The sequence below is a fragment of the Odocoileus virginianus genome, chromosome 2 (genome assembly GCF_023699985.2).
Source record: "Odocoileus virginianus isolate 20LAN1187 ecotype Illinois chromosome 2, Ovbor_1.2, whole genome shotgun sequence".
NCBI classification, from domain to species: Eukaryota; Metazoa; Chordata; class Mammalia; order Artiodactyla; family Cervidae; genus Odocoileus; species Odocoileus virginianus.
In genome coordinates, this window is record NC_069675.1 from 38293997 (window position 1) to 38319367 (window position 25371).

Consider the following 25371-nt stretch of genomic DNA (forward strand, 5'->3'; position numbering starts at 1 on the left):
GGATACCCATTAACTTAATATTTCCCTTTCTAAAAGAATCGAGTAGCTCTCATAGAACCTCCTCATCTTTAAGTATCTTATTTGTTTTCCCCTTCTATTTGTATCATTTCTAGATACAAGCTCACTAATCCTCTGTTCTGTATGGCCAGCTCGATTTCCAATACTTTCTAATGCATTCTTCATTTTGTTTACTAAATTCTTCAGCTCCAGAATTTCTGTTTGCTTTTCTTCAGAGTTTCAATCTCTTTATTTAAATACTTCTTCTCTTCATTATTTTTATTTCTGAGCTCACTCAATTGCCTTTCTAAGCTTCCTTGTAGCTCACTGAATTCTCTGTCAGTTATATAGCAGTATTCTATGACTTCAAGCTTGATTTCTGAAGAACTGTCATTTTCTTTATGTGGAATAGTGTTTCTGTAGTTCCTTACAGTACTTGGGTGAATTGTTCTACTGTTGCATTTGAAGTTAATGACCAGGATAGAAGTTACCTTTCATCTGTTTTCCTGTGAGTGAGTTCACTCAGTCATGTCCAACTCTTTGTGACCCCATGGACTGTAGCCTACAAGGCTCCTCTGTCCATGGAATTTTCCAGGCAAGAATACTGGAGTGAGTTGCCATTGCCTTCTCCAGGGGATCTTCCCAACTCAGGGATCGAACCCGGGTATCCCTCATTGCAGGCAGACACTTTACCATCTGAGCTACCAGGGAAGCCCTAGGTGGTAATATAACACAAACGTTTGTTTCTCTTACCTGAGTTGCCTCTGGTTGCATTTGAGAGTTAGCATTTCTCAGTTCCTACCATCTCCGTAAAAGTATGGCTCCAAGTCTTTATTCTCTCTCCTTGCGCCTCTGGTGGCCTTGCTGCTCTGCTTCTGCCAGAGCCCCTATCGTCACTGGAAGAGTGGATTCCTCCCTCACACCTGGGATCCCTGAGGCACAGGCGTCACTGCTTCGAGGGAAGAGGAAGGCCAGGGTAGGGAGGCAGGGCCCCAGGCCCGTCTGCCACCACTGCCCTGTTACCTATGGTCAGTGGATGCTGCTGCACTTGGGAGACCAGAGCCGTGATAGGCCTCCTCTCTGCTACTGGGTTCTCTGAAGCTGTGGGCTCAGCTGTCGTGGTCTCAGGGCCAGGGTTGCAGGCATTGACTCTTCTGTTCTCTCAGTTCTGCTTCCTCGATGTGTTCCAATTACCCATCTTTAGATGCACTGATGTAACAGGAGGGAAAGGAACAGGCCACAACTTTTGAAAGAATGACATAGCCCAAGGACACAACATAAACCAATTAGAATCAAATTGGTCAAGATGGCAGACAAGACTAGACCCTGATCTTCAACCAGCAAGTGAAATGACACACCCAGAGGCGCCACGATAGCTCCAAGGCACTGTTAAAAGATCGAGGAGCGGGCGAGGGCTGTGTGCTCATCTTCTCCTGTGAGAACTCCAAAAATACAACTCGCTGCTGAACAACCACCAACTGGAGAACGCTGGCAAAGAAGAAGCCCCAGCAAGATGGTAGGAGGGGCGAAATCACCCTTAGAATCAAACCCTTTACCCACCAGAGAGGCTCAGAGAGCTCAAACAAATCATGTCCCTCTCATTAGCATATGAAATTACCCAGCTTATAAAAATTAACCATGCCCAATTTCGTGGCTTCACTTGCCCCCTGCAGCGGCCCACACTCTATCTGTGGAGGGCGCTTCTCTCTGAATCTGAATAAATCCACTTCTTACCTATCACTTTGTCTTTCACTGAATTCTTTCTCCAATGAGACATCTAGAACCCGAGCTTCATTAGGTCCTGAAAGCAGGTACTGTGGGGTTTGGCTGGGTTTGAGCCCCAGCCACATGGCTTCAAGTCCCCAGCAGGGTTTTGGCTGGGTTTGAGTCCCAGCCACATGGGTTCAAGTCCCAATCAGTGGTAAACAGTTTCACTAATGTGTGGAATTCCCAAGCATCTTGTTTGGGGCAGATTGCCTCTGTCAAATTATATATATTGTACTAGTTGTAGATTGAAGGAGATAAAGAAAGGTAGATTTCCACTCTGCCATTTTGTTGACATCCCTCAACCAATCATTTCTTAATGAACTCCATGTAACACAAATTACTTTCAAATCTCAAAATCCATTAATGTTTGCACAGTTATTCAGAAATTAATTCATTCATCCAACAAGTATTTATCTAGCCTCTACTCTATGTCCTGTCTTACTTTAAGAAATGGGAAGTATAGAACAGACTTTTGGACTCTGTGGGAGAAGGCAAGGGTGGGATGTTTCAAGAGAACAGCATCGAAACATGTATATTATCTAGGGTGAAACAGATCACCAGCCCAGGTTGGATGCATGAGACAAGTGCTCGGACCTGGTGCACTGGGAAGAGCCAAAGGGATTGGGTCGAGAGGGAGGTGGGAGGGGGGATCGGGATGGGGAATACATGTAAATCCATGGCTAATACATGTCAATGTATGACAAAAACCACTACAATATTGTAAAGTAATTAGCCTCCAACTAATAAAAATAAATGAAAAAAAAATTAAAAAAAAAAAGAAATGGGAATAACACAAAATGTCTGGCCTTATTATGCTTTCATTCCAGTGGAAGAATATAATTTATTAAGATAAATAACATAAACTTGACAATTAAGTACAACAGAGTACCAAAGAGAAATCAGTAGAAAAAAAGTGAGAAGACAGAGAACAGATTGACCTAGTTAATGTAGTCAGAGAAGGCCTCTCTGAAAAGATCCTTTTAAGAAGAATCTTGAATAAAGAAAAGAGGCAAGTTCTACATATCTTTGGTGGAAAAGCATTCAGGGCAGAACAGCCAGCAAGTGCAAAGAGCCTGAGATGGGAACAGACATTTGATGTGTCCAAGAAAGAGAAAAGAAGCTTATTTAACTAGGATGAGAGGGGTAGTCAGAAGCCAAATAATAAAAGTCCTTGTAAGCCTTACATGGATTAGTTCAGGGAAGAGATGGAATTTTTATTATGTTTTAAAAGGATTACTTTTTTCCCCCAGGGAAAAGACAGCAAGGAGACAGGGAAATCATTAGATGTAAGGGACCAAACATCACAGCCATCCAGGAGGCAGGTGATGGTGTTTTAATTTAGGATATATCAGTGAAAGGTATGATGAAGACTTAGATTTTTTATATATTTTGAGGAACAGCATTTGCTGATTATGAGAGAGAAAATGGAATTAAGAATGACTTAAATATTATGTATTTATAATTGAGCAAAAATTTTTAAGATGGATAATGCTGGGCAGGAAGAAAATTAGGAAGAAAATAAAGATTCTGATGTTAAATATAGTAAGTCTAAGATACTTACTAGCTATCCAACACAAAGATGTGAGGTACCACTTCTAAATTCCTAAATCAGGAATTTAGGAAAGAGAGCAAAGCAAATGATCTCCAGTCTATAAATGAGGCCTATTGTCCACCTTTTAACTTGATATTATAGAAAATCTTCTAAGGAGACTCGTACTGATTCTCCTTACCATGAAATATGGTTCAGGCTCCTGAAGGCATGTTTCTCCGGAGTCAATATTGATTCCATTACTGCTCTCCAAAGATCATTTGAGTATATTTCTGATTGTTGTAAAGATAGTGGTGGGCAGACCCAACCTTTGGAAAATCTTGCACCAACCAAGAAGGAAAACCATTTAACATGGACAAAGCTATATTTTGGATGCCTTTCCAAAACAAACCTGAGAACAAATGAAACAGTTTTATCAAAAGACATGTATTTGGTTTTCTAAATGTGAACTAATAAAATAGTCACTTTGGGCTATTTAAATTTAAATTAATTTAAATTTAAAACTTAGAAGTCAATTTCTCATTTCTACTGGTCACATTTCAAGGACTCACACTGATGGTGATCACCATTATGGACAGCACAAAAATAGAACATTTCTATCATCGCAAAAAGGTGTTACAAACTAATGGTATGACTATTTTAGCTTTTGTCTTTGAATATCAATTTATATGTTATTGAATTACTCAAATCATATGCTATGTAGTTTTTTGCTTGCTTCAGTCCTATTATAAATTCAGTATTATTTCTGTCAATTTTGTGTATAAAGGTTTTTTCTGAAAGAATGTTCCAAAGCCAGGCCAGAATTCTTTGTAAATAGAGGTTAATCACTCAATCAGTTCTGAAAAGGACTTTAAACTATTGTTGGTTTATGTGGTAATCATTTCACTGTTCATCCATTTTGCCAAGTCTCTTTCTTTCACTTCCTTTAATTAAGCTAAGTCATGTGATATGGTTCGGTCACTGAAATATGAGCAAGTTTGATATGTGTCCCTTCCAGAAGGAAGGCACAAACTACTTACAGCATGACTTAGCATGTTACTTTCCTTCTTTATATCAACTGGCAATATTTCTGATGCTGAAGGTTCTGTGAGAGTTGGTGGAAGATAGAAAATGAAAAACAGAGAACAGAGTATGCAGAATGGGCTTGAAGACAGACATATAAAATGAGTGAGAAATAATGTTACTGTCTGTATTGGTTTTCATTAGATAAGGCTGCAGGAACAAGCAGCTCCTCATTGTAGTGGTTTACAACAGCAAAGTCACATTCATGATGGCTCTGAGTCAGTCATGCCTCTGAGTCGTTATTCTATGTGTTTTCTCCATCCCAGGAGGTACTTAAGAACCTCTGTCTTGACCTAATGCTGAGAAGAAAAGAGTAAAATAGAACCACACAATGGCCACTAAAGTGTCTGAATGTGGTATACATCACACCCATTCAAATTCCACTGGACAAAAAAAATAAGACAAATGGCCTAGGCTCACATCAACAGGTTCGGGATGTACATTATCCCACGAGGAAACACTCATGTTTCATGGGAATCAACAGGAACACTGTTATCATGTGACCAAAAGAAGAGAAAAATTATTGGAAATAATATGATCTATCACATTACTTTGTTGTTGCTGCTGTAAGTCGTGTCTAATTCTTTGCAACCCCATGGACTGCAGCACCTCCTTATCCCTGACCATCTCCCAGAGTTGGCCCAAGTTCATGCCCACATTATTTTAAGCTACTGACTTTGTTTCTTCAATGTAACATAGTTCATCCTATCTAATGCAATTCATTTTAAAAGCTTAAATAGAAGGCATCTATCAATTAAAAGCTATTTGCCAATTTATCTACTTATTATCTAACAAAGTTACATGTCAAAACATTTTAAATGCCTGCCTTTAACAGGTTAACAGCAAGCAAACATTTACATCAAGCTGAATTCAACCTTATTTCCAAGCGATCAAAAATGATTATATATCAAGACATCTCTGGAATACTCCAGTAAACATTATTTAGCACAAAACAGGGGGCCTGGGATAATGAATGATGTCTGTTGGATGAATAAATGTAAATGAAATTAGCCCTATATAACTTACCACTAATATATGAGATCCCAGTTTGAAGAGGAATGCATCATCTCATTATTAAGAATGCTTTAAACCCATATATCTTCCTCTCTATCTAATGAGGACCTAGGTTAATTACCAGTCTGTCAGAAGTGATACTCCAGAAAGTATTATAGAAAAATGACTAGTAGAGCTATGAACCATCCGGACAAATCCTATAACAGAAAGAAATTAACTCATGCCATTTGTACTCTGCAGGCAGTAAGAAGTTCAGAAATAATTAAAAGGCTAAAATAAAGTCTTCAGGCTTGCCTAATAATATGGGAATCTATAGAATTAATCAAAATGGTTCTTTAATGATTCACATTCCTGCTGTACTCAATCTCTAATCCCCATCTCCAAATTTGGTCTGTGCAGTACCAGAAACAGTCTTTCATTTAGAATATAAATACTGAATGCTTCTGTATATCAGGTACCAAAAATAATTTAGAGATTATAACACCCATCACCCTGCCCTTATGGAACTTCCAAGTAAGACTTTCAGAATATTCTGTTTCATTTTTATTTTTAAAGCAAAACTATTCCATATACTTTTAAGAATAAAATATTGTTCTAATTAAACTACAAAAAATGGACATAATGATTTTCAAATAAATGTGAAATGTGTTGAATTCATCTAACATCTTGAATAGTACAGAGTTGGAGACCAAACTGCACCCCTATGGGTTTTATATTTTCAAGGTCAAGATGCCATTTCAACTACTAAGAATATGTGAGCTCCTCCTCTACGTGTCCACAATAAAAATAGTAAAGCTTAACTACTAGCTCAAAAACCTGAGGCAGCATGAATAAAAACTACAAATCAAATTTCAAAGAGGCTAATATATCAATAAGATCAGCAAAGTGAAGCAGAGTGACTACAATTTCCTTCAAATCTATTAAACTGTTTAAAGTGCAGAGAATTAGGGACTTACTGATGACTTATTGATGATTAATGATTTAACTGATTTAAGTATGAATTATTAAACATTAAAAACCAATCCAAAAATAGTACCAATGCTTGTCCTACTTATGTTAACCCAATCACACACAAATTTTAACCACTGACATATATTTAAAATCTCATTTATCACTGGCCATTTTATCTGGATTTGTAGTTCACAGGAACTATTTGCTTTCAGTCTTAAGACTGTCTTAAAATCTCCACTATCAAATTTTTTGCAAAATATAACATATATTAAAATACAGCAAGTATTTTGGTAAACATGTCTAGGAACCTTGACTTGTTAACACATAATTGGAGAATTCAGAGTTGGGACAATGAGGGGCCACACATTGTACCTGCTCACAAGACAGATGTTGTGCTTCATATAAAATGAATACAACTAACACAACATTATAAAGCAATTATATTCCAATTAAGAAATAAATAAAATAAAGCAAATACACCTACACACTATTCCTGGGTATTCAAAATCATCCCATTCACTAAGAGGTGGAACAACAGTATTATATAATAGAAAGTATTTTAAGATCTCGATTTCTCTTCTAGTAATATTAGAAATGTCCTCAGTGAGTCACAATTTGTCAATTTCTAAACTAGGGATAAATAAGGTCAAATGTGAATAATGAATCTTACCTTCACAGTGACTGTGAAGGACATACAGATGGAGATGCAGATAAAGATAAAAATTCAGATATAGACCCATGTACATATACAGTGAAATTCTCATTATCATAAAAACAGATATATTTGAGGGCCGTGTTGTACTGTATGGAACTTAATAGGCTGAGAAAGCACATAACGTATACATAGGAACACTAAATTTGAACCCAAAGCAATTATCTACTTGGTCAGAAAACCACTTCAAAATGAGTTTCCATTTGGCAGGTTATGGATATTTAATATATAGAGAGAGCTTGAGTTGAATAAAAAACTTTCAGGAGTTGCTTTGAGGAGTTCTATTCTCTCTGAATTAAGCTCTGAGTGAAATATGTGATCCTTTCTGCTGGATGAACTTCACCTCAAAGACAGCAAAACTTCTGTGAAATGCAGCATAATTTTAGCCTACTTATTTCACAGATTACAGGAAACCATCTGGACATTCTTTTTCCTGGAAATCCTTAAAAATCAGGTCCTCATAAGATGAGAGTCCTTTGTCAGTGCACAAATCAGAAGAATGAGGATGAAAGTGACTTTAATGATGGTCCTACTTTTGGTCCTCATCCATCCCATGTATTTCCACTGCTATGGAAACTCTAAGGTACATTAAGGTCCAGATTTGGTACAGTGGTTAGCTGTACACTTAGTTATCAATCATTTAAAGTGGAAGATGAACAGATCAATGTACTTCTGTACATTTTGAGATGATTAAATATTTTAGCTTTATGTAAATACATGTGGAGGTAGATAGGAAGAGAAAATGTTATATGACATAATCTTTTCTAACAACCAAGTGTGTATGTGTGTGCATGTATGTAGAAACCTAAGAAGTAACACTCTATATACAAAGCATAAATATGTAGTTTAATAAAAGAAAATCTGTGGAACTCAAGTTAAAAAAAAATTGACTTTGATTTTTAATTTCATTTTAATTAATAATTTAATCAATTATTCAGTTTTGTATTTCTCATTAATTTTTTAAGTGTGAAAATCACTGTCCAAAGTTATTGTAATTCATTTTCTCAGATATGAAAGTCATACGAAATCCAATTTAGTAAGGGCTTAAATTAACCAAAATAAGGACATTCATGTTTGGACATTAAGTTTTTAATCTCCTTTATGTTCACAACTACCCCCTAATCCTCCCTCCAACATACACATGTCACATGCACACACAAACATGCCTTGGTCTAACTTCTTATGCTCTTTATATATAGCATATATATGTATACAATACATACAGTACACACACACACACACACACACACACATATATACAGAGAGAGAGAGAAATAGACAGACAGGCAGAGACAGAGAGATCTCCAAGCTAAACCTAAGTAAATGAGGTCATAAAGAAAAAAATGGGACATTTATGATAAAGTATATTCTCAAAAGATATTTCTTAAGTACAAAGGGGGAAAATAGTAACCTTAGAGTGGAGATACCTATGATTAAATGATCAAAGTTAATATTACCAATAATGGGAGACTCTATATCTGTATATTTAAATCTATACCTATAGCCATATGAGGGGGAATGGTGAAGCAAATAGGGGAAATGTAAATTAATTTGCAGAATATAGAGGAAGGGGTATTGGTAATTTTTAGTGCTTTTTAAAATAATACCATTATTGAATTATGATTTACCTATCATAAAATTCACCATTTTTAAGTGTACAATTAACTATGTTTTAGTATTATGTTCTCAGAGTTGTGCAATAATCACTACTTTCTAATTTTAAAACACTTTCATCACCCCATTAGCAGTCACTCCCTACACTCCCCTAAACTTGACCCCCAATAATCACAAAATCTTTCTGTCAGTTGAACTTGTTTATTCTGGACCTTTAATACAAATAGAGTAACACAATATGTGATGCTTTGTAACTAGCTGCTTTCAATTAGCATAATGTGTTCAAGATTCATCTATGTTGCAACATTTATCCCTCACATCTTTATTTTATTGAAGAATGATATCCCACTGCATTGATAAACCACATTTTATTTATCCACTTTCAGCTGATGAACATTTAGACTGCTTTTAGCTTTGTTTGACTCTTCTGATAATGCTACTGTGAAGACTTATGTGCAAGTTTTTGTGTTGGTATATGTTTCATCCCCCTTCAGTATAGGAGGTGAATTACCAAATCACAAGGCAGTTCTATGTTTAATATTCTGAGAAACTGCCAAACAGTTTTCTTCACATTCTTGTCACCATTGTTATTATCTGTCTTGGGTGTGTGTCTATGTGTGTGTGACCATCCTAATGGATGTAAAGTGGTATCTCTTGTTTTTATGTGCATTTTACTAATGACTGATATTAAATTTCTGAGGGGCTTACTGGACATTTGTACATCCTCCTTGGAAAAATGTAATCCCTATGAAAATCTCAATAACATTTTTCACAGACATAAAGAAACACAATCCTAAAATTTATATGAACTCAAAAAAGATCCTGAATTGCCAAACAAATCCTGAAAAGAACAAAGTTGAAGGTATCACACTTCCTGGTTTTAAACTACAATATAAAGTTACAGCAATCAAAACATCATGACACTGGCATAAAATAGACACACAGACCAAAAGAACATAATCAAGAGCCCCAAAACAAATCTTTCATATTTAGTCAACTAATATTTGACCAGGGCCCTTTCCCCCATTGAGTAATGGGGGAAACAACAGTCTCTTCAATAACTGGTTCTGGGAAAATTGGATCATCATATGTAGAAGAATGAACTGGATTCCCAACTTATACTATTCACAAAAACTAACTCAAAATTAATTAAAGATTCAAACATAGACCTGAAACCATAAAACCCCTAGGAGAAAACAGACAGAAAAGTTCCTTGACATTAGGCTTAGAAATGATTCTTTGGCTATAACACCAAAAGTACAAACACAAAAACAAAAATCAGCAAGTGGGACTTTATGAAACTGAAAAACTTTTACACAGCAAAAGAAACAAACAACAAAATAAGAATGTGGTCAATGGAATGAGGGAAACTATTTGCAAATCATGTATCTAACAAGGAGTTAATATTCAAAATATATAAGGAACCCAGACAACTCAACAGCAAAAAAAAAAAAAATTCACTAATTTAAAAATGGGCAGAGAAATTGAATAGACATGTTTTTCCAAAGAAGACATACAAATGGACAAGTATATAAAAAGCTGCTCAACATCACTAATTATTAAGAAAATGCAAACCAAACCACATGTATCACCTCACACCTCTTAGGATGGTTATCTCCAAAAAGACAAGAGATAATTATTGACAAGGATGTGGAGAAAAGGGGATCCTTGTGCATTGTTGGTGGGAACGTAAATCAGTGCAGCCACTATGGAAAACAACACGGAAGTTCCTCAAAAATTAAAAACAGAACTATCAGTACTATATGATCCAGCAATTTTACTTTTAGATATATATCTAAAGGAAAATAAATCACTGTTTTGAAAAAAAAAAAATCTGCACCCCATATCACTGAAGCACTGTTTACAATAGCCAAGATACGGACACAACTTAAGAATCCACTGATCAATGAATGGATAAAGAAAACGTGCTGCATATATACAAGGGGATATTACTTAGCTATAAAAAAGAAAGAAATTCTAACATTTGTGACAATGTGGGTGGATCTTGAAGGCATTATACTAAGTGAAATAAATCAGACAGAAAGTTAAATACTATATGATCTCCTTTATATGTAGAGTCTAAAATAAAAATTTCAAACTCATAGATACAAAGAATAGATTGGTGATTGATAGAGGCAGGGATGGGGAGGTTAGTAAAATAGGTGAAGTTCCTACAAAGGTAAAAACTTCCACTTAGAAGATCAATAAATTCTGAGAATATAATGTGTACCATGGTTATAGTTAATGATACTGTATTGTATATTTGAAAGTTTATAAGAGAATAGATCTTGAGAATTCCTGCCACAAGAAAAAAAAATATGTGTAACTATGTGAGGTAATGGATGCTAATTGGACTTATTATGGCAAACATTTTGAAATTATATATATATCTCAAACCAGCATACTATATACCTGAAATTAATAAAATGTTATATGTCAATTATATGTAATAAAACTAGGGAAAATATTAAAACTAGAAGGATCAAATGATCTAGTAATCTCACTTCTGGGTATATATCCAAAGGAAGAAAATTAGGATCTCAAAGAGACATCCACCCTCCCATGTTCTGCAGTTTATTACAAAATAGACAAGACATAGAAAAGAGGGAGTGGGTGTGTGTGTGTGACACAAGGACATGCAAAGGAATATTATTTGGCCATAAAAAAGAAGGAAACCCTATCAATTCTGACAATATGAATGGAACTTGAGGACATTATGCTAAGTCAAATAAGCCAGAGAATGGCAAATACCATATGCTATCACTTACAGTGGAGTCTACAAAAGCCAAAGATATAGAAACTCTTAGAGAGTAGGATAATGGTTACCAGGGTCTGGAAGATGGAAGAAACAGAGATGTTGTTCAAAGGGTACAAACTTCCCGTTATACAATGCATGAATTCTGGAGCTCTAATGTACAGCATAGCATAGACTTGGTTTCCTTTAGTTACTGAACATATTTATAATGACTACTTTAAAGTTTTTGTCCCATATTATAGGCAGAATACTGCTCCCTCCTCAAAAATGTCCACTCTCCAATCACTGGAATCTGTGTATATGTTACCAACCCTACATTGTTAAAAGGACTCTGTAGATGTGATTAAGTTTATAGACTTTAAGACTGGAAAACTATCTTGGATTATCTGACTAAGCCAGACCTGTTCACATGAGTCCATGAAAGCAAAGAGTCTTTCCTGGCTATAATCAGTAAGAGATACAAATATAGCAGAAGGATCAGAGAAATACAAAGTGTTAAGATCTCCATCCTCCACTGCTAGGCCACCCAGAGTAACATGGGTGGCCTCTGGAAGCAGGGAAAGGTAAGGAAATGGAATGTTCCCTAGAGGTTCCAGAAAAAAATTCCGTCCTGCAGACTGTCTGATTTTAGCTTGGTGATCCACGTCAGATTTCTGACCTATGAAACTTCAAGGTAATAAATTCATATTGTTTTAAGTCACTATGTTTTCAGCAATTTGTTGTGTCAGCAAGAGAAAAATAATTCATCTAGTAACTCTAACTCTGAGCTTTCTCAAGGACACTTTCTATTGTCTGCTTTTGTGCATGTGTGTGTATAAACCATACTTTCCTGTAACTATGTGTGTCTCACAATTTTCTTAAAAAATTGGACACTTTAATACAGTGTGAGTAGTCTGGAAATCAGATTCCCTGTCAAAAATTTGCTCCTGCTGCTGTTTCTGTGTTGGGTTTTGTGTTGATGTTGTTATAATCTGTTTATTTAGGGACATTCCTAGACTGACTACGCAATGTTTGTATTCTCTGTTGTATACAGCCACTGGTTAGTTTGCATTCAGTTAATAATGAAAGATTTCTTCAAATGTCTTGAAGCATTACAGCTTCTACCCTTTGTGTTCCCTGAGGCACAGCTTCAGTGTTCAGGCAAATTTGAAATCTGATTTGATTTTCATTTAAAAGGACCCAAAGTTGACCAGAGGTCTTCCCTAATCACAGATCTTTCTTTAGCATGCCCACAGTCCTGCAGAAGTACATGGCCTATGCCTGCACATGGTGTTCTAGGCTCCCAGGAACACAATGGAACTTTCCAAAGTCCCCTATGGACTTTTAATTCAACAGATATTTGGAAAGTTTATGGTCTACCACTTGGTTGCTGCAACTGGTATTACTGCCTAGGGCAACAGCAATTTTAAGCAATTGCTACTGATTGACAAATGCCCTGGCGGTACAATCCATTCTACCTCCTCCAGTGGATGCTACCCTGGTGGTTTTTAAGGATCTTGATATTAGTGAGGAGTTGGAAATAGGGAAAGTTAAAGTGCTACAAACTCAATGTTCTTCTTTAGATGTAATAATTTTGTCAAATGAACTTTCTTTGAATTTTTGAAATCCTTTGGTTTATTTTCAAAATTCTGAAAAGGCTGATTGCCAAAGTTTTTACTGCTTTAAGTGAGAGCAGATTTTCAGAGGTCCTTACTCCAGCACTGTGAAAGTTCAGCTCCTTTTAAGTACCATTCTTCCAATTACTCTGTAAGTCTCAAACTAGTTCAATATAAGATTTTTCAAATAATATTTATATCAAATAATAAGTTAAAATAGATACACACATAGACATATAAGTAAAGATATTTAGTGAAGAAAATAACAAAAACTGATTTGTGAAAACATGTTTATATTACTTGGGCTTTTCCCCAAATATAACTTCAGGAAACTATAATGCTTTATAATGAAGTTTCAGCTTATTTTTCATTTTCACCTTAGGTATCCTTAATCACACTTAAGAATACTTAAGTTACTAAGGTGTAATATAAGTATGTATGTAAGTGAAAATTGATAGAAGTATCCATAAAATTATTTTGCACCAGCAACGTGTATGAAAACAGAGACCTGATTCCACTAGTTCTCAAATTCATTTTCATAAATCTATTCTGTAAGTTTTGTAGGAAAGGACAAAATTTATCCTCCAATATATTGAATGAGTCTTTCTGATTTCCTCAATTTTCTAATATATAACATGTAACTGTCTTGAATGCTTATCTTTTTAAAAAATGTTATTTTAACCACAATGAATGATTAAATAACACTTTCCTCTTTGTGGTTCAAGGATTACAAAAAAAGAAATAACTATTTAAAACATAAAAATATCCCTATTCATTAGGGAAGTTACCCAAACAAAAGGGAAATTCAGATGAATTCACAAATAGGGAGAATGTGTAGCTTCTGCAGTATATCCTACTTCACTTCATCATATTTTTTTTATCAAATGTTGTTACTGAATATTCCCTAAAGGAACCAAAAAATTTTGAATATTTTATATTTTACACAGCCAAACCTGTCTGAAGAGAAATCCTGAGAAAGGAAAAGTCAGTCTCAAGAGCAGCTGCTGAAATGATGCCTAATTAAATTTTCACACACAGATTAAAAGGATATGCTAATATTTTGTGTGCACTCAGAATTTGTAAAGCAACCTAGGCAATCAGAATTTATCAAGTATTGAGAGATACTCTTAAATTCTACCTGCTGTGGAAACTCTAAGTTCCGTGGTGGCAGTTTCTGACATATCATTGCTCACTCTAGGTACACACTTGAACCCCCTGGGCGTATTTTTTAATATATTTATTTGTTTGTTCATTTTATTTAGCTGTGCCAGGTCTTAGATACAGCATGTGGGATCTAGTTTCCTGACCAGGGATGGAACCTGGGCCCCCTTCACTGCAAGGCGAATTCTGAATCACTGGACCGCCAGGGAAGTCCAGGTTATCTTCAAAAACAATTGTGATGTCCAGGTTCTACTCATTTATCAGAATTAGTCTTAACGAAAATGAAGTGTGGCTTAGGCATCAAGGATTTTCTACCTCCCCAAATAATTCTAGAACACGGCAATATTTGTCTAGAACAGTAGCTCTTAAACTTGACTATGTATATGTATCACCTGGGATCTTTTTGAAATGCAGATTCTGATGTAGTGGAGCTGAATTGGGTCCTGATAATCCACATTTCTAACCAGGTCCTAGGTGACACCCAAGCTACTGGTACTAGGAACACTTTGCATAGTATGACACTAACAGAAATTAAAAGGAATACCAAAAATAAAGTCCCTAAACACAGGCTACTCACTCCTGCAGGACAGCACCTCAATGTACATTTGACACTGATCTCAGAAATAAAGAACAGCAATTTCCACTAGGTACTTTCTCCTCACAAGGCTCTCCTCTCACCTCAACTGTCTTTTTGCTAAATTTCAGGATATTGGGAAACATATGTGTATTACTCAAACCCAGATCAGGAGATCTCATCCTCCAAAATGAGTTTGACTTCTTACCTCTTTCTTAGAACTCCTCTTAAATGTCATGCAGCTCAGTACTGAATTTTCTTTAATTTTTGCCATTATATATTTTACAAGCCAAGGGCTATGCCTCATATTTCTCTTAGCAAAAGTTAAGGACAAGAAGCGGCTTCCCTGATGGCTCAGCAGATAAAGAATCCACATACAATGCAGGAGACACAGGAGATGCACGTTCAATCCCTGGGTCAGGAAGATCTCCTGGAGAAGGAAACGGCAACCCACTCTAGTATTCTTGCCTGGAAAATCCCATGGACAGAGGAGCCTGGCAGGTTACAGTCCAGTGGGTCGTAGAGCTGGACTAAGTGCAGCAAGGACAAGACTCAATAAATATGTGTTCATTAAATCGTGTTCAGACAGACCTCAGGCATTATTAATATACAGATACTAGGACAGTATCTATACTGTCATATACTATTATAGGACACATGGTATTATTATACTATACTTCTTTAAAAATAGGGACACATGGTATACCAGCTGCCTGCTGAATTTTTCTTCTATGTCTCTTGAACATTGAATATCTATATAATACACAACCTGTTCTAGCATCATGCTTAAAAATGAGGACATTAAAAAGGTCTCTGTGGACCCTGGAATCCTCATCCATCCATTAACTGAGACATTAAGTTCTCTTCTCTGAATTTCATGTCTTCTGCTTTTACACCACAACCTTATTAAAATGTAGGTATCAGCAGAAGGGAAACAGTTCAAAAAATGCATTATTAGTAATCTGTCTACAAGGAGAAATGAAGAACTTAAGATCCAGTTTGACAGACATAGGAACACAGAAGGGAGAGTACATACCATAATTCTATACACGGCAGTTTCAGAAAGACCTAACATTCCCAAAATTGACACTTGTCAAGTTGACTAAAGCTTCCATTCAAACATCATCTCAGAATAAACCAAACATACTAAATTCATGTACTTAGTATGTGCTTAGTAGCTACTATGTACACTTCTGTGTGTGTGTGCGTGCGCGCGCACGTGCACGCGCACTCACAAGTCACTCAGTTGTGAGCAATGCTTTGAGACCCTATGGAATGCAGCCCACCAGCCTCCTCTTCCATGGGATTCTCCAGGCAAGAATACTGGAGAAGGTTGCCATTCCCTTCTCCAGGGGATCTCCCAACCCAGGGTTCAAACCTGGGTCTCTTGCATTGCAGGCAGATTGTTTGCCTTCTGAGTCACCATGGAAGCCCTACACAGTTATATAGGATAATTATAATAAAATGAAAATTTTCTCCCCAAATAAGTCACATGCAAATTAGGAGGTATAGTGATAGAAAGTAAGGGAATGAATTTATAAACAATAGGAAGAGCTATTATATAAGGTGTGTTGTAAAGACAAGGTCATTAGCTACTTCTCTCTTCTAAAGTTAAAACAATGCGGGTGTGCCCATGACAGTAAGGATAAAGTGTCCACTGATCCTAGTCAAACATTCTGGAGTCAGGTCACATTTATCTTTAACAGTACTTTTCTAAATATGCTTTACCTTGCATTATACATGGTCTAATCTTTTCATTATGCAAAGCATTAACATTAACCTTTCTTAGAAAAAGGTGATATATTAAATCCATATTTAAGCAATTTCTAGGATAAACTCAGGTTGTTATTCTTTTTGAGTTTTTCCTATCGACAATGTCTAAAACTCAAAAGGAGGAAAAACTAAGTGCAATAAAACCTGGATAACACACACACACAAACATAAGCACACAAATAGGATCTAAACTAATAACTTACACAGTTAAAAATAAATACAAACTAGAGAGTTTCAGAAAGTTCTAACCAGGACATAAAGACAGAGTGCAAGTCCATTTTCACCTACTACAGTTAATTCTCCTTCTGAGCTTATCTCAGGCAATAGATCTCTGTTTTTGCTTCCATATATTAATTTGCATTTTCTAGAATTGTATTATACAATTATCAAAAGTTACCACATTGAACATTTTAAATGGAAGCAGTTTGTAGTACATACAGAATTCTTTCCCCTTCATAGATCACTGCCTTGTCATGGAGAAGGGCCTTGTGTAACTCAATGAAGCTATGAGCCATGCCATGCAGGGCCACCCAAGACGGACAGGTTGTAGTAGAGTTCTGACAAAACGTGATTCACTGCAGGAAGCAAGCCACCCCAGTATCCTCGCTGTAAGAGCCTCAGGAACTGTGTAAAAGGCCAAAAAGATATGACACCAAAAGATGAGTCCCCCAGGTCTGAAGCTGTCCAAGAAACTACTGGGGAAGAGCAGAGGAGAAATACCCATTGCCCCAGAATGAATGAAGTGGCTGGGCCAAAGTGAATATGACACTCAGTTGTGGATGTGTCTGCTGATGAAAGTAAAATCCGATGTTGTAAAGAACAGTACTGTATAGGAATCTGGAATGTTAGGTCCATGAATCAAAGAAAACTGGATGCAGTCAAGCAGGAGACTTGTCAGGTAAGAATAAACATTGACATGCTAGGAATCAGCAAACTAAAATGGACCGGAATGGGTGAATTTAATTCAGATGACCATTATATCTACTACTATGGGAAAGAATCCTTAGAAGAAACAGAGTAGGAGTAGCCCCCAGAATCAATGAGAGAGACCAAAATATAGTACTTGAGTGCAACCTCAAAAATGACAGAATGACCTCAGTTCGTTTCCAAGGCAAACCTTTCAACATCACAATAATCCAAGTCTATGCCCCTACCAGCAATGCCAAAGAAGCTGAAGTTGATCAGTTCTACAAAGACCTAGAAGACATCCTAGAACTAACACCTAAAAAAAAAAAAAAAAAAAAAAAAAATGTTCTATTCATCAACAGGGACTGGAATGCAAAAGTAGGAAGTCAAGAGATACGTGGAGTATCAGGCAAGTCTGGCCTTGGAGAACAAAATGAAGCAAGGCCAAAAGTTAAATTAATTCTGCCAAGAGAATGCACCAGTCATAGCAAACACCCTTTTTCAACAACACAAGAGACAACTTTACACGGGGACACCACCAAATGGTCAATACTGAAATCAAATTGATTACGTTCTTTGTAGCCAAAGATGGAGAAGCTGTATACAGTCAGCAAAAACAAGACCTGGAGCTGACTGTGGCTCAGACCATCAGTTTCTCATAGCAAAACTCGCTTAAACTAAAGAAAACTGGGAAAAACAATAGGCCAGCCAGGTATGACTTAAATCCCATATGAATTCACAGTAGAGGTAATGAATAGATTCAAGGGACTAGATCTAGTTAACAGTGCGCTTGAAGAATGATGGACAGAGGTCTATAATATTTACAGGAGGTGGTGAAGGAAAAGAAAAGCAAGAAGGCAAAGTGGTTATCTGAAGGGGCTTTACAAACAGTGGAAGAACGAACAGATGTGAAAAGCAAGGGAATGAGGGAAAGGTACATCCAATTAAACACAGAATCCCAAAAAATAGCTAGAAGAGACAAAGTGAAGGAAGTCACTCAGTCCTGTCCAACTCTTTGCAACCCCATAGACTTCAGCCCACCAGGTTCCTCCGTCCACGGGATTTTCCAGGCAAGAGCACTGGAGTGGGCTGCCATTTCCTTCAGGAGATCTTCCCGACCCAGGGATTGAACCCGGGTCTCCTGCATTGTAAGCAGACACCTTACCATCTGAGCCACCAGGAAAGCTCAAAGTCTTCTTCAATGAACAACACTTAATAATAGAAGAAAACAACAAAAGGGGAAAGACTAGAGATCTCGTAAGGAAAATTGGAAATATCAAGAGAATATTCCACCCAAAAATGGGCACAATAAAGGATAAAAATGGTAGAGACCTGGTAGACACTGAAGAGATCAAGAAGAGATGGAAAGAATACATGGAAGAACTGTGTAAAAAACATCTTAATGAACTGGATTACTACAAGTGGTTGTGGGAGTCACCCAGAGCCAGACATTCTGGAGTACAAAGTCAAGTGGGGCTTAAGAAGCACTGCTGTTAATAAAGCTAGTGGATGCGATGAAATTCCAGCAGAACTAGTCAAATCCCAAAAGGAGGATGCTATCAAGGTTTCACATTCCATTATGTCAACAAATCTGGAAGACCTAGTAGTGACCACAGGACTGGAAAAGGTCAATCCTCATCCCAATTCCCAAGAAGGGCAGTACCAAAGAATGTGCTAACCATCAGACAATTGCACTCATCTCCCATGCTGGTAAGGCCATACTTAAAATCTTGCATGCTAGGCTTCAGCATTATGGGCACCAAGAACTTCCAGATGTCCCAAGTTTGGTTTAGAGGAACTAGAGATCAAATTGCCAATATTCGCCTGGGATATAGAGAAAGCAAAGGAATTTCAGAAAAACATCCATCTCTGTTTCATCAATTATGCTAAAGCCTTTGACTGTGTGGATCATGACAAACTGTGGAAAGCTCTTAAGAGATGGGAATACCAGACTATCTTGCCTGTCTCCTGAGAAACCTGTATGTGGGTCAAGAAGCAACAGTTAGAACCCTGTATGGAACAACTGATTGGTTCAAGATCAAGAAAGAAGTACAACAGGACTGTCTGCTGTCACCCTGTTTGTTTAACCTATACGCTGAGCACATCATGAGGAATGCCGCGCTGGATGAGTTACAAGCAGGAATCAAGATAGGCAGGAGAAACATCAACAACCTCAGATATGTGGATGATGCCACCTATTCAGTGGCAGAAAGTGAAGAGGAACAAAAGAGCCTCTTGATGAGGATGAAGGAGGAGAGTGAATGAGCTGGCTTAAAACTAAATATTAAAAAAAAATACTAAGATCATGGTATCTGGACCTGTTACTGCATGGCAAATAGAAGGAGGAAAGGTGGAAGTAGTGACAGATTTCCTCTTCTTGGGCTCTAAAATCACTACAGATGGTGACTGCAACCATGAAATGAGAAGATGATTGCTTCTTGGTAGGAAGACAATGACATTTATAGTGTGTTAAAAAGTAACATTACTCTGCCAACAAAGGTCTGTATAGTCAATCCTATGGTCTTCCCAGTTTTCACATATGGTTGTGAGAGATAGACTGTAAAGAAGGCAGGACACCAAAGAACTGATGCCTTCAAACTATGGTGCTGGAGAAGACTTCTGAAAGTCCCTTGGACAGCAAGAAGATCAAACTAATCAACCTTAAGGGAGCTCAACCCTGAAGATTCACTGAAAGGACTGATGCTGAAGCTGAAGCTCCAATATTTTGGTCATCTAATGTGAACAGATGACTCACTGGAAAAGTCCCTGATGCTGGGAAAGACTGAGGGAGGAAGGAGAAGAAGGCATCAGAGGATGAGATGGCTAGACGGCATCACTGATGCAATGAACATGAACTTGGGTGAACTTTGCTAGGTGGTATGGGACAGGGAAGCCTAGCGTGCTGCAGTCCATGGGTTCACAAAGAGTTGGACATGACTGGGCGACTGAACAACAATAGAATTCTTTATAAAAATTGATGAAACAAATAATAGGACAAGTTTTTAAAAGTTTTTTTTTAATTTAAACATTTTGATCAAGAACCTGTTTACTGAGTCCCAAGATGTCACATGATTCTAGTTTCCTACTTCTTTCTCAAGAATGAAGAAAGCCTTGGAAAAGAGTGATTGATGAATCTCTAGAAGGACTACTCAGCGTGCCTTGGGAGCCAACAGATACCCCAAAGAATTGACACAGTTAGCTTGGTATCCCCAAGGTAATTTTGCTTCTGTGTCTATCTTTAAGTGTTTATTCAACTACAAATAAGAGCAAACAGTTATAATTTCCTTAATTTTCCTTCCTGATTAAGCTTGTATATCAAACTTACACTCCAATTCTTCTTTCTCAGCCTAAAAATGATGGATAGATAGGTAGATAGACAAATAGATAGGCTTCCTAGGTGGTATTAGTGGTAAAGAACCCACCTGCCAATGCAGGAGCCTTAAGAGATGAGGGCTTGATCCCTGGGATGAGAATATACCCTGGAAGAGGGCATGGCAACCCACATCAGTATTCTTGCCTAGAGAATACCATGGACAGAGAAGCCTGGTGGGCTACAGTTCATGGGGTCACAAAGTGTCAGACAAAAATGAGTGACTAACAGACACAAATACACACACACACACACACACACACACACACACATGTAAGAGTGTGAGTCATTCACTTGTATCCAACTCTGTGACCCCAACCAGGCTCCTCTGTCCATGGAATTCTCCAGGAAAGAATACTGGAGTGGGTTGCCATCTCTTTCTCCAGGAGATCTTCCTGACCCAGGCGTCTAATGAAAGAACCTAGGTCTCCTAGGTCTACTGCACTGCAGGCAGATTTTTTAACATCTGAGTTACTAGATAAGCTATATATATATATATGTATACCTATATAAGCTCATATAAGCTCATATATATATATGAGCTACTAGGTAAGATATATATATATATATATATATATATATATATATATATAGACACACACACACACATGATAAAATATTAAGTCCTTTAATTTAAGAACCTGGTTTAAAAACAATCCCAGGAAAGTGCCATCCAAATCATGGTTAAAAAATTTGGCCATCATGATTTTCTTGCCTAAAAATGGTGTTATAACATTAGATCTCAGAGCTTTGCTATATTTTTATTGGTATGAAAGTTCCTATTGCAGTAGTATCTGGAATTACTATCTCCAGACACCTCATGAAAGTTTAATCATCACATAGGTTTTTCCATTACAAAGAAGAATAGATTTGCCTTGGAATAATGTATCATAGTAGTATAGGACGATGTGGGAGAAGGGAAATTAGGGTTATCCAAAATTTTTCAGAATCACAGTAAGATTCATCACTAAAAGGTCCATGAGACTATAGATTTAGCTCCATTTGTACAGGAGAGAGTTCTAAACGGTAGGCAAATCAAACTCTATTTTTAATACCAGATAATCTAAAATTATCCCAGGGTGAATTCTTTGGTTAATTAAAGAATCACTTTGAACTTTAATTGCTTTGGAATTCCAAGGCTCCAGTTTACTTTCTTAAAGTAGGCTCCATTTATAAAGATTTGTGGGTTTTTCTCTGTCATCCTCATCTCCCTCTTGTTTATATCATCAAAAACATCATCTCCACTTAAACCACATTCACTGTTGGCCACATTTTTGCCAAGAAACAGAAAGAAAACATGGTCTTTGAAAAAGCAAAAATCTTGGGAAGTGGGAGTTGATAAATCTCATTTCATTATGATTAAACACCTTTGATATCTTGACATTTAGTGCTCACACTAAATTCCTCTAAAATACATCACTAATCTGCTCAGAGTCCTCATGTGGCATCCTGGTATGATGAGGAAGCGAATATTGCAAAGTTGCCAAAAGACCAATTTCAACCTAATTAGGACTTGTGCTGCTTCAGTGGAGGCTACATAAACACTCTGTTAATATTCACAGCAGCAGCTTTGTCGATAACTCCCCCAGAATCTTCAAATTTATAATGGAAATCAGCAAACTATTGATTTCCTGACACTGATAGATCTATCCAGAGTCACTGCCTCCTTTCTCATGCCTCTGCCCCAATAGAGGGGACAAATGCCAGTCGCTCTAATCGGCTCCTAAACACTGAAGGATCATTATTAAAGTATGGCTGGCATCCCTGATCATTAATTATAATCTTGTGCACATATGCAGTGTGATTGCAGGAAATAATCAGCTTTGTCTGCCAAATTGGCAACATTTAGAAACTAATTTGTTATGACACAGCATCAAAGATATTTAAACAACAAACTCAAAGCTCTGCTGCTCTGCATACATTGTTAAAATATCAGATAACATCATTAAAAAATAGTTAACATATCCAGAGGGAGGTGGTATGTATCCTTGAACTTCCATTGGAGTGGAATTATCAAACATAATGTTTATGGGCCCCCCATCCTGCAGTCACATGTTGGGGATGCCCCTCCATCATGACTGCCATTTAGGGGGCTGCCTAGAAGAGCAGCTGTCAGTCTAGTGTAATTAACTGGGCATTGGAAGGATGATTCAAAGTGTACCGTGGACAAAGATTAGACAGGATTGCTAGTTTTTTGTCTGGGATACACTAGAATTCATTTATGTACTTAATTCTTGACAGGTCAAATCATAGCAGCAGCTTCCTCATACTTGTGTACACTGTAGTGAAGTAGAAGAAATGATTTTAAGGCAGTTATGTTCACTGCCTGCCCAATGTTACTCTGTTCACTCCAGAGTGAGAATGCTGAATTATGGAACTCAGAGATGCACACTGTGGGTCTCTCCCTCTCCTGACCTTTCACTCTGGACAGCAATGCAACTCTTCTGAGCCCACGTTTCTACCATGGGCTATTCAGAGCACTTTTTTTTTAATTGCATCTGATTTTTTATTTGCATAATTTTGTTATATGTCTATTTTCAAAAAATGGCAACATCTTAATAAAAATGAAAGAATACATGTACAAATTAAAGCTTAAAATGATAGCATTTACAACAGAAAATGAGATAAATATCTGAATTCATACTCATACAATAAATGCTGATATGTATCCATTCTTTTTTATTGGAGTTTAATTGCTTTACGATGCTGTATAGCTTAGTGGTCTGTAATAACCTACAGGGCTGGGATGGGGGGGCGGGTAGAAAGGAAGCTCAAGAAGGAAGGGATATATGTATAAATTTGGCTGATTCAGGGAACTTTTAATCCAATGCTTTTCCTCCATTATTTCCTTTTATCTCCCTCAGAAGAATCAAGCCCAAGCCACGTGCTTCATCCTCTTGCCAAGCTCTCTCTCTGCAGCTCCCTAATGCCTCTCAAATACACACACATGTAAGTTTGCTTCATTTCTTTTACACATGAAAATACAAAGTATAATACCATTTTATAACAGTTTCTTTCAAATGATTCCAAATACTTCTAGAAATATTACTATTGATTCTTTTTTATACCCCTCCGAAAGGAGTTGAATATTAAACAGTGCCAATAATCCACCTGTACAAAATAAAAGTCCTGAGTGTTTGTTGGAACAACGTTTCCCCCTCCACCCTGAGTGGGTATACACTTTGGCCTCTCTCTACACTTCTATTCACTCCATTTGGGTTGAGGGTGTAATTTGAGGAAAAATAAACAAGACTGACATAGCCATTACTTTACTTAGACTGTGAAGAAAGCTGAGCACCAAAGAATTGACGCTTTTGAACTGTGGTGTTGGAGAAGACTCTTGAGAGTCCCTTGGACTGCAAGGAGATCCAACCAGTCCATCCTAAAGGAGATCAGTCCTGGGTGTTGGTTGGAAGGACTGATGTTGAAGCTGAAACCCCAAAACTTTGGCCACCTCATGCGAAAAGTTGACTCATTGGAAAAGACCCTGATGCTGGGAGGGATTGGGGGCAGAAGGCAAAGGGGACGACAGAGGATGAGATGGCTGGATGGCATCACCACTTCGATGGACATGAGTTTGCGTAGTCTCTGGGAGTTGGTGATGGACAGGGAGGCCCAGCGTGCTGTGATTCATGGGGTCGCAAAGAGTCGGACACGACTGAGCGACTGAACTGAACTGACATAGCCAGAACCTCCTTGCTTCCTTTCGAGACTAAGCTGCCCACAGAAGCAGCCACTTATTCTCCACTGTTCTCCCAGGGCAGCTCTTTGCCCACCTCTACCAGCTGGGGCGAGCCTAAGTCCAGGGCAACCTATCATCTGTCCATAAGTCTACCTAATTTTGGGCTTCTCGTGCAAGTTCATTTGGCCCTTAAACTTTGCTAAGTCCTTCAACTTAGCATTTACCAAAATTAAAACTTACATTCTCATTGTTGTTGGCCATCTTTTTATTTTTTTTAATTTTTCTGAACCTTGGCAAGGAAATAGGATGCTATTTATTGGACCTCCACAAAGATGCCAACAGTTTCTATACTTTACATAAAAAAATACAAGCAGAAGATATTAAGAAGAGGTACAAGAATACACAGAAGAACTATACAAAGAAGATATTAATGACCCAAAAGCATGATGGTGTGATCACTCACCTAGAGCCATACATTCTGGAGTGTGAAATCAAATGGGCTTTAGGAAACATCACTGTGAACAAAGTTAGTGGAGGTGATGAAATTCCAGTTGAGCTATTTCAAATTCTTTAACAGATGATGCTGTTAAAGTACTGCACCCCAGTATGCCAGCAAATTTGGGAAACTCAGCAGTGGCCACAGGACTGGAAACGGCCAGTTTTCATTCCAATCCCAAAGAAAGGTAATGCCAAAGAATGTTCAAACTACCACACAATTGCCCTCATTTCACACGCTAGCAATGTTAGTCTCAAAATTCTCAAAGCTGGGCTTCAACAGTACATGAACTGAGAACTTCCAGATGGTCAAGCTAGATTTAGAAAAGGCAGAGGAACCAGAGATCAAACTGCCAAGGATCATAGAAAAAGTAAGAGAATTGCAGAAAAACAT